The following is a 17,852-nucleotide window of genomic DNA, read 5'->3' as shown; positions in this document are numbered from 1 at the left end:
ACCAGGAAGGAAGTTTTAACCAAGTTGATTATACGTGTGATTGCTCATTTTAAAAGTGTCAGAAATGCATTTCCTGTTATAGCCCAGAGTGAAGCACGAGAGTGAACAATGTTTACCATACATATATTCTCCTCTTTGAATGAATTTTTTAGAAGGGGAGAGGCTGAAACAAATTAAAATACACACTCATGAGACATAAACACACGAGACAGAAATAGATAGTTCTTTCTAGATAGTTCTGAGAAGAAAAGCCCTAACAGCCACAATATTAGACAAACAGCCTCGTAGGAAGATTTTTAAGAGCCAAATTAAACCCATTAGTCCTGCAAAGCTCAGTGAATTAATTTTTTTTTCCACGGTAATTCAGATGAACCCTTCCTTGTTCATATGCTGTAACTGAGGGATGGGGGGAGAGAAACCTAGTGATCCAGGGACCTGAGTTACCATGCTGAATATTTTCAAAGACAAGGTCTGGGAGCTTGCTTCTTTACCTTGCTGAGACATTTCTCTATATTTTCAGAGCATTGAGGGTCCAAAATATCACTGGTATGTCCATGTGTATTGTAGGGGGAGACTTACTGTGAGCAATGATTGGCTGCAGAAAAAATAGAAGGTTCCTTGGTGTCATGGGAGAATTGGGGAGCTGAGCACTGTCTTACCATCAGATAGACTGTCACTGAGAGATGGCTGGAGTCCCATGGGAGTAGAGAATCTATAGAAAAGCCATCCTAAATAATTTTTAGAGTAGTTCTGTATTTTCCAGGTGAACTCAATTCCTTCTGGAACCCCCAAGCCCACTCAGATCCTCAACCAGTGTCCCCTCCCCTCTAGCCCAGGGTTTCTGTACTAGAGTTCACCCCCAATCTGGGCTCTCCTGGACCCCAGCTGAGCCCAAGGAAGAACAGGTTAGCATGGTGCTGATAGCTTTCTTAGAGGTATATATTTGATAGGTTCTCTGAATTACTCTGACAAGATAAATTTTTGTTGATCTGATCGATCTCCTTTCCCATAGAGCCCTTGGGTCTTAACTTTCTGCAAATAGTTTTGACAAACAGTCAAATGGGACCTATAATCCTTGACAGCAGCAGGCAAACCATTTGATTCGAAGACTGCCTCCCAAATATTTGGAGGGGCCTCATCAGCTTCCCAAAGTATATTCCTATTTAGGAATACTCCCTTAGGAGGCTGGCAGATTTAGAAGCCTCAGAGCTGGCCCTCCTGGTTGATTCTGAATGAGGGGCCAAGGAACCATCTGGAGGAGTTGGCCAAGCTGTGCTTACCCCAGCGTGTTGAAGGGAGGCTAATGGGGGCAGATGAGCTGACCATAGAGGGGCCATGAGCTTGGCCAGCTCTGTTCCCAAACCATTCAACAGATCCCTTCCTAGCCCTGGCTCAGACACACTCAGGGGGCCACATCCCAACCTGATCACCCCCCCACCCTGCACTGCCCATACATACGCATTAGTTATTCTGAAGTGCTAGACGCTGGCTCTTGGGTCTCCTTGCTGCTGAAGGAACTACTCAGCTAAGTCCAATTATGCAAATATTGTCTGTTCTATGACTAAACTTGCAAACAGTTCAGGCTTTATTGGTGGTTTGAGATTAAAACTACCCTGCCCTTCCCCAAATCCTAATATAGCCGCTAAAATTTGACTATATGTCATAAGCGTTCCAAGGCAGAAGTAATGGTCAATGTCTCCTTCCTTTCTGTGGATACTTCTTCCATGCAGAAGAAGCCTTTACTAGTTAGGGCCTCTTTCATCCTCAGTTAGAAGACCTCTAGGCTTCATCATTTACCTGCTTTATTGATATGTTTCTCTTTTCTTCTCCACCCTCCCTTCTGTGGATCTCCATGCATCTAGCACCATGTTTTATTATCAGTAGACATACATGACCTTCTATATCACTTCCAACCATTGCAGGAATGACAAGGTAGGACAGATGAGAAAATAACCCAGTAAGATCTGTCAGTGGTCAATAAACAGATTAAACATGAATCATTTGCTATGAGGAAAGCTCATTGTGATAGCCTTCAGAGAGATTATTTATGGTCTAGTTGGAGAGATGAGATGTGCAGAAGCAAAGCTAAGATGTACAATATGATAGTACATATAGGTCAGATTCCATTATATAATGTTTTTTACAAAAATACAACAGTTTGAGGGAGGAGATCACTTTGGGTGGAATTTAAAAAAAAATTTAATATGCAGAGGGAGGCCTAGGATTTAAGGTAGGAGGAGGAATCAGAGGGGAAGGTTTCCAAGCCTCAAAGTATTTGGGGGACAGTGAGCAGATCAGTTTGCTGAAATGGAGGGTTTATGAAAGACAGCAGTGGGAGATACGGAGATTCGGGGAAAGACATGGGAAGACTGGCATGTGCTTCCCAAATGTATTTCATGTCCAGGCACCCGTGAATAGTAACATTTGTATGGCGCACTGGGTACATGGACTGACTCTTTGTGTCCCCCAGCCGATTCAGATATGGAAATCTTAACCCCCAATGTAGTAGTATTAGGTGGGGGCCTTTGGGGATTTGTGCCTTTGTAAAAGGAACCCCACGGAGCTCTCTGGCCCCCTTTCTGCTGTATGAGGACACACGAGACTATGGCAGCCTGGAAGAGGGCCCTAACTAGAACCTGACCATCGGGTACCCTGATCTTGGATGTCTTGCCTTCGCAAGATTGAGAAATACATGTTGGTTGTTTATAAGCCATCCAGCCTATAGTACTTGGTGATAGAAGCTCAAACTGATTGTGCCACCAAGGTCAAGTGAAGAGGCTCCTCAAACCATGAGACAGTGCCTGCCTCCCCAAGGGCCCCAGTGCTTTCGGGGCGCACTCATTGGCAAGCTCTGTTATTGGTTGTTGTTCCTGGTTGAGGCAGCTATCTGATGGAGACATCTGGGTATATCTTTGACTTGAAAAAGCACTAGAACCCCTCTTTTTGTATGTCTTAGTTTAGCCTCCAATGGCTTATCCAATGTGAACAAAAATGCAAAAGTCATTTTAATCCAGCAATTTACTTTACTTTGTTACCTTGCTTTGTTGTCTGGGCACAAATCCCAATCTTTGTGAAATTTTTTGGCCCATAGATGAAAGAGAAGCATCCCGGTATTGTAGAAACACTAGCAATCCTGAGACCTAGGTTTATTTCTGCTTATTCTCTGGACCTAATATTTGCTCATTCATCTCTCTCAGCTTCCCAATCTACCAAAGGGATAACAACCACCCTAATTGTCTCATAGGAAGTCATTCTAAATCTTCATGTTTCAATGGAACATAAACTTATTGAACTATACTATGCTAGACATTGGATGTTCTAGAGGACATACAATTCCAGATGTCACTCAGCCAACACCACATACAGAAGAAGAAGAGGTATGCCTGCTTCGGCATTGCTTTTTCAGAGAGAGAACTTTCCCAGAAGCTACCTGGGTTCCCTCTTGTCTCTGACCAGAATTGTGGCAAGTGCACACCTATCCCTCAGCCCATCATTGGGAAAGGGGGTAGAAGTACATGAGTGGTTTCAACTAATCAGGATTTTCTCTGCTGAGTTCCTGGATGGCAGAGAAGTGTGGACACCAGAACAAAATGTCAGGGCTCTGACAAAAGGGTGCTGGGAAGGACGGCAGAAGAGTTTGTCAGAGCCTCGAATGCCATTAGGGTGGTAGGCTATTACCACCATGCCGTGTGGGTAGAGGGGAGCCACTCCAGGGTTAGAGAAAAGAAGCTACAGGAAATCATCACAGTCAACACAAACCCAAGGATCTACAGGCAGAGCCAGGTACCTGTGGGCCCTTCCATGCATTTTCCATTCTTATTATCAGTAATCAGTCACGGAGGGCACTTTTGCTGATACAACTGAGTAAGCATTTCACACATTCCTAGAACAGATTTTTCTGTAAATTGGTTTTGTAAAATTCCAGTTCCTTAGCATGATGCATCAGACCCTTTGTGATTTGTCCCTTATGGTCTAACCTTAACTTGATGCCTTATCTTCTAAATCACCTCTGTGAGTTTGAATGAAACCGCTTTCTGCTCTCACACTCTCCGTGCTGTCCGCACCTCTGTGCCTCCATAGGCTCCTCTCTCTGCTCCATCTTCTCCCTTTAGTCTTCTCTCCTTTCCCCTTCCCCCATTCCCTGGGCCCCTCAGCCATTTGACCGACTCCTCTTCTTCAATACTCCATTTGCCTGACCTCCTTGGGGAAGGCCTTCTGGTTTGGGAAAGCACGGGGTGAGGGAAGTTTTGTCTCCATCATTAACCATTCCAAGAATAACAATACTATCACCACCCACAAGAACAAACTCTCCCATTGCACTTTCTATGTGACTTATATTGTTCCAAGCACTTTAAATACATTACTTTATTTAATCCTCATAACTTGTCAAGGAGGGGCACTCCTATTATCCTTATTCGCAGATAATGAAAACAATGCACAGAGAAGTTAGGTGACTTGCCCTGGATCCCACAGCTGGGAAGTACAGTTGTCCTAGTGCTTCTTCCAGGGGAGGATAGCTCTTTTACTGGGGTGTCTCCTCCATCAGACTGGGACTCCTCTGGGACAGTGACTGCTCTGCTCATCACCGGATTCCCCAGGGCCTAACACAGTGCTTGGCCCATGCAAAGCAAGGGCCTTGATAAATATTTGTGGAATGGATAGTTTGCATAGAATATCTGTTTTGAAAATCAGTGGAGGGGCGCCTGGGTGGCTCAGTCGCTAAGCGTCTGCCTCCGGCTCAGTCATGATCCCAGGGTTCTGGAATCGAGTCTCGTGTGGGGCTTCTTGCTCAGTGGGGAGTCTGCTTCTCCTCTGCCTGCCGCTCCCCCTGCTTGTGCTCTCTCTCTCTCTCTGACAAATAAATAAATAAAATCTTTTTTTTTTTTTCAAAGATTTTATTTATTTATTTAAGAGAGAGAGAATGAGAGACAGAGAGCATGAGAGGAAGGAGGGTCAGAGGGAGAAGCAGACTCCCTGCCGAGCAGGGAGCCCGATGCGGGACTTGATCCCGGGACTCCAGGATCATGACCTGAGCCGAAGGCAGCCGCTTAACCAACTGAGCCACCCAGGCGCCCCTAAATAAATAAAATCTTAAAAAAAAAAGAAAATCAGTGGATTCCCTTGCACTTACAGGAAGCAACAGGAATATTGGGTGATCCTCCTGAAATCTCCCAGATCAACCAAAACTCAGGCACCCCCTCCCTCCCATCTAACCATGCAACCCGAAGTCCTGCAGTTTGCCGCCTCTGGAAACTTCAGAACAGGAAATACAGGAGGAAAATGGTAAGCAGACTGTGGAAGGTGGGAAGAATTAAGTTTAAGATTATAAGGAACTATAATGCTTTAGAAATATCCCCTTTATAGCCCTTCTGCCTGATCCAATTTATTAGTTCTCTTTGTTGTTCCCTTAATATAAGGAACTGAAATATAAGACCCCAAACTGCCTGTACCACCCATAAACAAGAAATTCCCCCATATCATAGATGCCCAGCCCCAGCTCTGGGACATTGCCTTCGGAATTCCCTGCATAGTCTAGAATTTTTATCTAACTACCTACACACCTATCTACTCTCTCATCATATGCCTGTCTCTATCTCATACCAAGATCCCGACAGAGACAAAACTGCAACGAAACCAAAGACGGTTTCTGATTTCCCTGTTCCAGCGCATAGTAGAGACTTGGTAGACAGGCTTGAATGGAGCCTGTTCTCAGAGCACTGGTCCAGGCCTGGAGTGACGTTATAACAGAAGCTGCTTCTCAGGCCTTTATATGGGACTTTGTTCCTTCCAAAGCCCAGGGTTCTCTGCCTGGAGTCTGGCGGAGGCACATCCCATTGGAAGGAAGCCCAAAGGATGCCCTGCCTCTCCAGGTTCAGAAAAAGAGCACAGGAGTGCAGGGTGTGTGTGTGTGTGTGTGTGTAGTGGGGTCGGAGCGCTGACCCTGAGCCAAGCCCTCCCCGGCTGGGGACACAGCGAGGCCACCGCCCTCCTGGGCGGAGGACGGGACCTGGGGCTCGGCGCCACCTGCCCGCTTCCCGGGGGGCCCCTCTGCGTTCGGTTCCCCGCTGGGCGCCCGGGCTGAGCGGACCCCGCGGCCTCGCTCCGTCTGGGTGCCCAGGAGAAATCCTCTTCGCTTACAAAGCTCGGCCCGCTGGCTCTGCGATTACCCATTTGGTGGGTCTGCTTAATCCCGTGAGAATTTTCCGCGGGGCCCGGAAAAGCCCCAAGGGCGTGTGTCCGCGAGGGCGTGAGTTGCCCCCGCCCCCTGCCTGTCGCAGTGTTTCTAATTTTCTTTTTAAGTGGATGCCTGCCCCCCTCCCCTTCCTTCCTTTTCTTTAAAAATAGTATTTACTGACAGGGGGGAGGGGCTTCTGGATTGCTGAGAACACTCTGTTTCTTGATGACGTGCGGGCTGCATGGGGTGACCACTTTGTTGAATATTCATCAAGCTGTACCCTCGATGGTCACTTTTCTGTGTGTGTGTTATACATCAATATAGATCAAAAATAGTGTTTACCTAAAGGCATTTTTATTTTAAAAATGTCTGCCATTTAAGCAACTTTTCGTACGTCCTTAACTAAGAGGGTTTTTCTTCTTTTTCTCTCTGCCTTCTCTGCCTTGCCTTGTAAATCTGGGTGTTCCGGGTGGGGGCGGGTGCTGGACCATCATGTCTGCTTCTCACGAAGCATGCATTCGTTTAACGTTTATTATTATTTATTTATTTATTTATTTTAAAGATTTTATTTATTTATTTGAGAGAGAGAATGAGAGAGAGCACATGAGAGGGGGGAGGGTCAGAGGCAGAAGCAGGCTCCCTGCCGAGCAGGGAGCCCTATGCGGGACTCGATCCAGGGACTCCAGGATCATGACCTGAGCCGAAGGCAGTCGCTTAACCAACTGAGCCACCCAGGCGCCCCGTTTAACGTTTATTATTGAATATCATCCGTGTGCTGACAGATGGAGTCCCTGTCTGCAAGGAGCTTGCCCCTTAGCAGGGCAGAGATGTCTACCTATTGTCAACACACATAGATGAGGTGGGGGCGGGGGGCATAGGTGGACCCTCAGAGCCGTCCAGAGAAAGGGCTGTAGGAGTTCAGAGCTGTCTTTCCCATCTGAGCCTTCCAGAGGGAAGGCCTCAGTAGGGGTGGCAGGGAGCACAGGTGGAGTTGGGCAGGCAGAGGTGAGGGGGGCAGAGCATTCTAGCAGAGGGCATAGTATGGGCAGGCGAAGTTCAGAAGACTGAAATTTCCTTAAGTACCCTAGAATGCAAGAAGAGGCCAAGAGAGGGTGGGCTGTGGCCAAGTCTGGGTATTCCTGACAGCCGCAGCAAGAAGCATTCTGTAGGAGTTGTTAAACAAGTAGGAAGAGCCAAACTCAACGGGGTGGGGGTGGGAGTAGAGGCGGGGTTGGAATACATCACTAGGGACCCCTGGACTTTCTTTTTGAAATTAACAGCTTTATTGAGGTATACTCTACATACCGTCCCCTTTAGTTTTAACCTTGCACGTGGTTCTCTGGGGCAAAGGCAACAGTCCTAATGTATTATGAGGGTCTGCTAACTGTGCTAACTGCATAACGAGATCTCCGTGGTTTATTGCTTTCTCTCGTCATAGTCCCGAGCTGGTTGGGTGGGGACCGTGCTGTTCTAAGCATTCATTCAGGAACCAGCTCCTGCCAACTAGAGGTTCTGCTCTCCCCTTGGGAGGCCTTGAGGCCTCCAATGGGTCTGAGAAGGGCTCACATCTCTTGTACCATCACTTCATTGGTCAGAATTCTGTCACGTGACCCACCTAACCCGCAAGGGTGGCTGGGGAATACAGCCTCTCTGTGTGCCCCCCCCCGGGGAAAAGAAACAGAGCATTCTGTTTGCAGCAACATAGCAGCGTTGATAGGGCTTTGAGGAGCCTGATAAAATTTAAGTAGCGTCATGTACCTAAGTTCATGTGTTATGAATTATTTCTGTCATGAGACACTTAGAATGTGGCCCATCAGCGTTAGACCATCACTGATGTTGTGATTATATCTCCTCTCCATGTGGAGATCAGAGATAAGTAAAGGCTTTTATAAAACCTTTATAAAACTGGCTGCCCCCTCTGTAGCCTTCTCTGGACCGTGGAGAATAGTGCAGTTCTTCCTGCATTTGCTGGAAAGTTCTCTTCTAATCAGGCGGTGCAGTTATCCAGAGAATATGCATCTCTGGAGAGAGATGCCTAAATAGCTAAGGAATTACATTAGTTGATCTTGTCCTTGTCGAGGCCAACCAAACCATTTCTTAAATCACACTTTTAGAGTATTTTGTCAATTATTATACTACCCCATCTTAAAGTTTATCTATCATAATCCAAGTTTATTTTTATAAACTTAAAAAATAAAACTGTTTATAGTAAAATGTTTATATGTATCATCAGCAGGGTAGGGGATTGATGGAAGGTCTGGGTCACGTGGTCCTTTGGAGACCAGGATGACGGAGGCTCTACCATCTTCAACCTGTGGCTTTCTAGATTGCCGCAGGCATCAGCATCCAGCCAGAAGTTGAGAAAGGCATATGGCGCAGGAGATTTTTATGGCCTGGGCCTGAAAGTGGGAAATGACACTTCCATCTACATTTCATTGACCAGAACTGAGTCATGTAACTACGCCTATTGCAGGGGTCTGAGAAATATAGCCTCTGTTGCAACTCACCAGTGACCACCCACTGGTAGTGATGGTGCAGGTCATCATCTTTGGTGAACAACTAGTCATCTCTGCCACAGCGGGGCTACCAACTTCTCTTTTTTTAAAATGTACCTACGTACTGTGGCTCTACCCAATTGTGATATACTAGGGATGCTGGTTTTTTTTTTTTTTTTTTAAAGATTTTATTTATTTATTTGACAGAGAGAGAGACACAGCAAGAGAGGGAACACAAGCAGGGGGAGTGGGAGAGGGAGAAGCAGGCTTCCCGCGGAGCAGGGAGCCCGATGCGGGGCTTGATCCCAGGACCTGGAATCATGACCTGAGCTGAAGGCAGACGCTTAACGACTGAGCCACCCAGGCGCCCCTAGGGATGCTGGTTTTAAGAAAGAAGGAGATTTTGCTTTTAATATGATCGGTCTAAAAGGATGAAATATTTTGTTGTCGTTGGATTGATAATGTAAGTTCGTTGGATTGATAATATGAGTCCAAAACAGAGGGATAGATAGTGTGGATTGTTATCTGGTGCCAATGTCCAGAGGAGTAAGAAGCAAAGCCATGGTGATAGTCAGTAGGGCTAGTGACAAATTCTCCAGTTCTCCTAGAAGGCGGGTGGTCAGACAATATTCTCCCACCCTCTTTGAAGTTAAGATGATCAGTGATTTGCTTTGGCCAATGAAAGGTGAGCAGAATTGTGTCAGAGGCTGTCATGTTTCCTCCCCTCTGCTGTGGAAAACTTGGAAGCACATGAGTACATGTTGAGATGCAGCCTTGTCAACACGGCCCTTCAAAGGCTGGGACCAGCAGAGCTACCTAGTTCACTCACAATGAGCGCTCATATGGGCAGGAAATGCACTTTGGTGGGTGAACCTACTGAAATCTTGCAGTTGTTTATAACCAAAATCCAACCTAGCATGTTTTGACTGCTATGTCAGGAAAAGATTCTCCTTGAAAAAGCCAGCTGACATAATATTCTGGATCAGATTTTGGAAGGTTAAATTTCACTCTAGGGAATTTGAAATGCAAAGCTGTTTTGGGTGAAAGATTTTGTTGATATCAACTTTAGGTGGTATAAACCAATCCTATGTATTCATTAAGATACAATACCCAACTTAAAAATACTTCAAAAGTAATGCTATAAACTTCTTTATCATAAAGAATACCACAGAAACAGTACTTTATCTGATGTTTTTAAAGTACACAATTATAGAAAAATAACATCTAACTTCTTTCTCCAGCAGTTTTTAAATGAGATGCAATTTTCAGTTTTAGATGTAGATTTTATTAAGTAAATTATACATAGTTTTTTTTGGTCTTTGTTCATAAAACTGTCTCTCTTTCCCCTCAGGGATTTTGTGTGGCTTTTCTTAGAACTGATGACTTTTTAAAAAAAGATTTAAAAATTGATCTTAGGGAGAGAGAGAGAGAGAGAGAGTGAGTGTGTGCACATGCGTGTAAGCCTGCATGTGAGCAGCGGGGAGAGGGGCAGAGGGAGAGAGAAATTGCCAAGCAGACTCCCAGCTGAGCACAGAGCCCGGGCTCTATATCTGGTCCCTGAGATCATGACCGGAACCAAACACAAGAGCAAAGACATTTAACTGACTGAGCCACTTAGACAACCCAGAACTTATTCCTTCTTAATGGTATTGAAATAACTGGAATTCATACCAAAGGATCTTTTTCTCCTTTCATTCCTCAGTTCTGCTTTTAAAATGCTATGATTACCATATTTAAATTACAGTATCAGTATGTTTACCACCAGTGCCAATATGCACATGGAAAGCTCATATCCTCTGCCCCAACATGCCTCATGATGAGTAAAGATGATGACAGTGCTAAATCATACACATCAGTGTGAGACAACAGGTTGTGATCTTTCCTATTTTATAGTATGGCAGGAAGCTCAAAACTCGGTGGGCAATGGGACAGGCTACCCTAGCGTTTCCCAAATGCCAGGCTTTGCTCTGGCTATGTCGGAACCCTCTGGGAAACTTGTCAAAAACATAGCTTCTTGGATTCACTCCATTCTCCCTGAATCAAAACATCCGGAGAGAGGACTTGGGAATCTGCATTTTTAATAATCTCTCCAGTTAATTCTGGTGGGCAGCTGGGTCCAGCTCGGCCAAGGCCATAGGGGACCCCCCAGAGGGCAGTGTGTTTTCTCCATCCTTTCCTGGCCATGAGGTTTGTGCACGTGCCTCTGAGCCCCTAAACCACCTTAGGATGTGAGATGGTGAGATCCTTGGAGGGAGAGAAACTTCTGATAGAAAGTTTGAACTTTGAGTTAACTAAATATGTACCCCAAAGAGACTTTTTTCTTTTCTTTTGTTTTCTTTAAAGAGAGAGAGAGAGCATGGAGGGGAGGCGCAGAAGTAGAGAGAATCTCAAGCAGACTCTGCGCTGAGCGGGGATCCCAACATGGGGCTCGATCTCACAACCCTGAGATCACGACCTGAGCCAAAACCAGGAGTTGGCCGCTTAACCTACTGTGCCACCCAGGCGCCCCCAAAAGTGACTTTCTAGAATTGACAAGACTGACAGACTTTTAAAAAAATTGGCAAGTTTGATTTTTCCCCGTTGGTGAGAGTAGAAGCTCAAGGACAAGAGGATTCAGTTATAGCAAATAGACACATTTTTGTGTTGCACAACAGAATCATGGTACGTACAATATACCTCCCTATCCTTTAATTTGACATTAAAAAATTTAATTTGACATTAAGATGATTTTTCTAGCAAAATTTATTAAAATACCGTTCCCTGGAATATGTTTTGGGAAATGCTGACCCACATCATTTTGCTGCTTCTCTCTGTGCACGTGTATACATGTATACTTACATGGCCTTACAAAGCATCATCATGCACAGTTTTGTGGTTTTCCCAAATGGCAGACTCAAAGCACTGACCATTACTTGGCTGCTCTGGGAAGTATGCTGCCATGTTGACTTGAAGATCGCAGCTTTAGAAACTGAGATGTAGGAGTGACCAAACTGGGAATGGAAGGTTTGGTGTCTTAGTTTATGTTCCTCCACAACAACAGCCTCCAAACAGACAAGGATTTGGGTGCCAGGAGTTTATTTGGGAAATGATCCCGGGAAGCATAGTGATAGAATTAGATGGAGAGATAGAGAGTGGGGGAAGATCAACAAAGGCTATTTTGATAACCACTGTGGGCACAGGGGCTCAATCCCTTTGGGATGCTCCAAAAAAAAAAAAAAAAATTGTGTAGCAGCCCCAGGAACATCCTACTGACGGGTGAGAAAGTTGATTACTTACCCTTCATTGGTCGGGGGCTGCTCCTGGCCACATGAATCCTTCCACACTTCTGGTCCTTGTTAGGCTTGGCCCGAGCATGTCCTTCGGCAGAGAGACACAGGTGCTTGAGGCTGGAAGCTGTTGGTATTGTGGGAACCATTTCCTGAAGACCTGGTTGGGGCAGGTGGTGTTGGGCCAAGGGGACATGAGTGGATTATTGACAGCATCTGCTATAACCAGCTTAACTCCCATTGTTTAAGGTCATTGTTTCTGGCCCTGTTGGCAAATAGTTAACTCTTATTCTGTGGTTGTGCCACCAGCTGGAACTGCCTATTTTGACCTCAATTCTATGATCAGTCATAGCATGTGATGTACTTTTTTTCTTTTTTTTGGGCTGATTGAAGATTTTTATTTATATATTTATTTAACAGATTTTTATTTATTTGAGAGTGAGAGAGCGAGAGAGCATGAGCGGGAGGAGGGGCAGAGGGAGAAGCAGACGCCCCGCGGAGCAGGGAGCTTGATGCGGGACTCGATCCCAGGACCCTGAGATCATGACCTGAGCCGAAGGCAGATGCTTCACCGACTGAGCCACCCAGGCACTCCTATTTATTTATTTTTTTAAAGATTTTATTTGTTTGTTTGTTTCTTTATTTAGAGAGTGTGAGTGGTGGGGGCAGAGGGAGAGAGAGAGAGAATCTCAAGCAGATTCCAGGCTGAGCACAGAGCCCGATGCAGGACTTGACCTCATGACCCTGAGATTATAACCTGAGCTGAAATCGAGAGTCAGATGCCCAACTGACTGAGCCACCCAGGTGTGCCACTGATTGAAGATTTAAAAAAAATTTATTTACTTATTTTAAAAAATTGAAGTATTATTAACTATTATTAACATGCAGTGTTATATTAGTTTCAGGTATACAGTATAATGATTCAATAATTCTGTACATTACTCAGTGCTCAGCATGGTAAGTGTACTCTTAATTTCCCTTATCTATCACCCATCCCCTTACCCACCTCCCCTCTGGCAACTACCAGTTTGTTCTCCATATTTAAGAGTCTGGTTTGTTTTCTTCCTTTTTCTTTGTTTGTTGTTTACTTTGTTTCTTAAATTCCATACATGGGTGATATCATATTGTATTTGCCTTTGCCTGACTTATTTCCCTTAGCATTATACCCTCTAGATCCATCCACGTTGTTGCAAATGGCAAGATCTCATCCTTTTTTTATGGCTGAGTAATATTCCAGTACACCACATCTTCTTTATCCATTTATCTATCTATGGAGACTTGGCTTATTTCCATATCTTGACTATTGTAAATAATTCTGCGGTGAACATAGAAGTGCATACATCTTTTTGAATTAGTGTTTTCATTTTCTTTGGGTAAGGGCTTGCCTTACAAACTAATTCTGGAGATGTCTGTTCATCTTGCTTTGCAGGGAACAAATGATGTTCAGTATAATCTAACCTCATGGGACTTATAAGTCTTAAGAATAGGATGAAGTGTAGATGGGGCATTTGATGGCCAAATCAGTCCTTATGATCAGAACCTATTACTGGTGACTTATGAGCTTAGTCGAACCTAGTCCCCCACACTCATACAACGTGACCCGCCATCATGGTAATAAAACTGAAATTAACTGAAGAGTAGTTGACTCATTTTAACAAACATTTAGTGAGTCCTTATTGTGTCTTATAATAAAGAGCATACTGAGTGAAGATGATCTTAGAAGTAAAATCATAGAATTTTAGAGCTGCTGGGAACTATGCAATATGTATTTTGAGTCTCCTTAGTGTAGGGGTTAGGAATGTGGGCTAAGGAACCAGGCTGCTTGTGTCCACATGCTGGTTCCATTGCTTGCAAGCTAGCCTTGGGCAAATTGCTTTATATTTCTGTGTCTTAGTTTATTCTATACAATAGTACCTACCTCATATAATTTTAAGGATTAAATGGATCAAAGCACTTAAAGCTCATAGTACTGGATTATGGTGAGCAGTGGGTAAATTTTAGCCATTAATTAGCTTTATCCTGCTTCACAGAGATGCCTGGAGACCTTTCCAAGATAATGCCCTTAACTTGTGATGGAGCTGAGACTGGAGCTCATCATGTTTTCTAATTTCTAGAGCAATTTGATTTTGGTACAAGTTGTTGAATGATGGGAAACAATCACTAAAGGTGAGACCTTTATTAGTCCTTGAGAGACAAGGTGAATAATGTTTTGAGAGCAATGTAAAAAGTCGCAAAGATGGCATCACATAGCACATTCTATCTATGAACATTAAATGTAGATGGAATCAAAAGTAATGCATAAAGATCATCATGGCATCAAATTATTATAGAATCTTCCTGAAAGAGAAGAGCCTTGAGCGTAGTGCCTTTGGGTAGCATTGGATTTGACTGGGAATGTAAAATGGGGAAGGCTTTCCTGGTGGGGAAAGGGCTCAGTGGTAACCACGACCAGGTGTGCATAAAAATAGGGGCTCCCAAGAAGATGGGCTGGATGGCATGGCACTGAGGCCACATACTGGTCAGTGCTGTTAGTACAGTCTGGGTTCGTGCATGTCTTTTGTTTGGCCTACAGAGATTCACAAAAGTTTGAGTTAGCTACTTTATCTGTCAAGGTTCTTCAGTGTGTGTGTGTGTGTGTGTGTGAAGTCTGAAATCTCTGGAGCTGGCTGGCTGACTGGAAGTTCAAATAGGATTTCTATTTACATTTTTGAGATAGGATCCCTCACTCTTCTCCAGAAAATCTCAGTTTTTTTGCTGTTAAGGCCTTCAAGTGATTGAGTGAGGCCCTCCCATATTATAGAAGGTAATCTCCTTTGCTTCAAATCAACTGATTGTGGATGCTAACCACATGTACAAAATAGCTTAACGGCAAAACCTAGACTACTGTTTGACTAAACAATGGGGCACCATAACCTAGCAAGTTGACACATATATTAACCATCACAGCTACCAACATTTTAAAAATCTCTAGATTTTAAAAGGAAGAGTCAGATTTCTAGATTCTTCGGACAAATGGGAAGATCTGGCAACTCTGGACTGGTAAGCCCTTTAGATGAGGGATGGACTTCTGGATTGCCTCAATTTCCACCTTGTCCATGGGCATTTGGGTCTGTATCCTGAACCCTGAGAGGGAATGGAGAAAACTGAGTTTGGTAAAGGAAGGCAAGACCATTTAATCGAGGACATTGAAGTCTAAGTTCAGGAGAGAATCCAAGCAGCAAGGAAGAAACTTGGAGATCTTCCACGTCAGTGATTTATCTGTGGAGGCTGCTGGGCAGGGGGAAGGGGCATGGTGGGAGTTGGTAGGATCTGGTTCTTGTGAATGCTTTCATCTGATGGCTCTACTTTAATCTGGTTTATGTTTTGGACTGCTCAAAATTTTGAAAACCACTCTTCAAGACCAGCATGGCCATTTCATAATTGAAGAAACTGAAGCCCAGATTCTTAGTTTGGTTTTTTATGACAGGCAATAGAGAGCCTTTGAAACACACTGTCCAGGAAACAATAATTCATGACAGCAAACTTGTATGACATCTTTTGTTATTCTGCACATAAAGTTATTTAATTTTAATATCTGAGTCAGTGTTTTCTTAATTGAACTAGTCTAGTCCCCAGTTTGAATTAAACTCTGCCCAATCTCATCCTCAGATGAGAGGATATTCTGTCTCAAAATGCTTTGTTTATATCATAAGTCAGAATATCATCTATGACTTTAATATAAAAAGATGACCTTAGGGGCGCCTGGGTGGCTCAGTCAGTTAAGTGTCTGCCTTCAGCTCAGGTCATGATCTCAGGGTCCTGGGGATCAAGACCCACATAGGGTTCCTTGCTTAGTGGGGAGCCTGCTTCTCCCTCTCCATCTGCCTCTCCCCCAGCTCATGCTCTCTCTCACTCTCTCAAAGAAATAAATAAAATCTTAAAAAAAAAAAAAAAAAAGATGACCTGAACTGGCCACTGTCTTAAACAGGCAGCACTCTTACCAATACATTGTAGGTAATATTTTGTATATAACTACATATGCTGATGTTCCATGTATTGATGACAATCACAGGAAATATAAACTATATGACCAGCTAGAAAGCAGAAGGAGGACAGAGAATTGGAGGAGACAGGGATGAGTGTAGTAGAAGGCCGGAAGAATGAAGACTGGATTTTAGGAGACAACTACGGTTTAGGGGCAGAAGGAGGAAATCCAGCCATTCAAAGAAATAAGAAGAAATACATAGAGAAATAGAAGAACCAGGAGAACCTGATAGCAGAGAAACCAAAGGATGAGAGCCTTCCAAGAGAGGGTAAAAGTGGCTGGTGACCAACCAGGTAAGAAGCAGCAGATGAAGGTGCTGGACAGATCATTGGACTTCATCAGGAAGTGTTTGGTCATGATGTGGAGAAAACAGTTTTGGGGGGTGGGGAGAATAGATGTCATATTGAGGTGAGAGTGGATCTGAAAGAGCAAGAGGAAAGTAAATAAAAACATAGGTTGAGATTCAGAGAGGAAATTACCACCTTTCGCCAAGAATTCACTGCTGGCTCCCTTGCAATGCCTTGTTTACTTCACTTAATGACTGAAGCAAATCTATTCGTGGCTGTGATTCATACTCAAAATGATGACTCCATATTGTTTTTTTAATTACCCAAGACAGGAGTTCATTAGCCAGTGAGTGGACACCCTGATGATTAGCCCATGTAGTTGGAGTTGTGGTATTATTAACATGATTTGGATTAACATTCCCTTTACCAGGGATTTATTTACCTGGTCACAGAGACAACATAGGCTGTCAACTGCAGACCAAAAGTAGAATTTTGGTCTCTAGATCGATGAATCTTATTTCTCTGAGGGTAGCAGGAGAAATTTAATCTCTAAATGAGAAAAATGTCCAACAGGAAGAGTCACCATGGGAACATTTTGGATCTCCTTGGGGATCCCCTCACTGGTCCTTCTATCACAAGCCTTCTGTTGCATCTGAATTTGTTGGCCATTCTCTTTCTTGAAAACGTGCTCTCTTGGCTCACCTGGTACTAACTCCTCTGGTTCTCTTCTTCTTTGTCCCCTAAGTCTCCTTGGTTCCTTTTTCTCCACCAAACTCTTTTTTTTTTTCTTAAGATTTTATTTATCTATTTGACAGAGAGAGAGAGAGAGAGAACAAGCAGAGGGAACAGCAGAGGGAGAGAGAGAAGAAGGGAGCAGGGAGCCCAATATGGGGCTCGATCCTAGGACCCTGGGATCATGACCTGGGCCAAAGGCAGATGTTTAACCGACTGAGCCACCCAGGTGCCCCTCTCCACTAACCTCTTAAAGGATGTTTTCTCTTCCCAAATACAGTCACCAGCTCTCTTCTTCTTTTTGCCTTTTTTTTTTTAAATCTCATATCCTGCCATGGTATCACCTATCACCTATACTCAGGTGATCTCAGATCTTCACGCTCGGTTCCTTTCTCCTAAACTTAATACCCATATTCCCAGCTGCCAACTGAATAGTTACTCTGAATGGTTTTATGAGGCACCTTAACCTCAACGGTCTAAAACCAAACTTGCAGTCTCCTCACCCAGTGCCTCATTCCCCCTGACACCTGTCCTACTTCCCTCAGTTGATGGCATCAACATCTACCTAGCCAACTGAACTAGAAATCTTGGAGTGACCCTCATGTTTTCCCCTTCCCACTTCCCACCTCCCACATCCAGTTTGTTTCTGAATTGTGGTCACTCTGCTCTTTGATATTTTCCTAGTTGTTTGGTCGTTCGTTCATTTGTTCATTCATTCATTCATTCATTCAACAAATTAGTCTCATTCAACAAATTAGTCTATTGCTGCCTGACACTGGGGTAATGGCAACAAAAAAACAGATAAAGACTATGCTCTTGAAACTTATATTGGTTGGGGGAAAATAGGCAACAGACAAATAAGTGCATAATGGT

The sequence above is a fragment of the Leptonychotes weddellii genome, chromosome 12 (genome assembly GCF_054177405.1).
Source record: "Leptonychotes weddellii isolate Sample4059 chromosome 12, ASM5417740v2, whole genome shotgun sequence".
Lineage (NCBI taxonomy): Eukaryota > Metazoa > Chordata > Mammalia > Carnivora > Phocidae > Leptonychotes > Leptonychotes weddellii.
Note: the sequence above shows the minus strand (reverse complement) of the source record.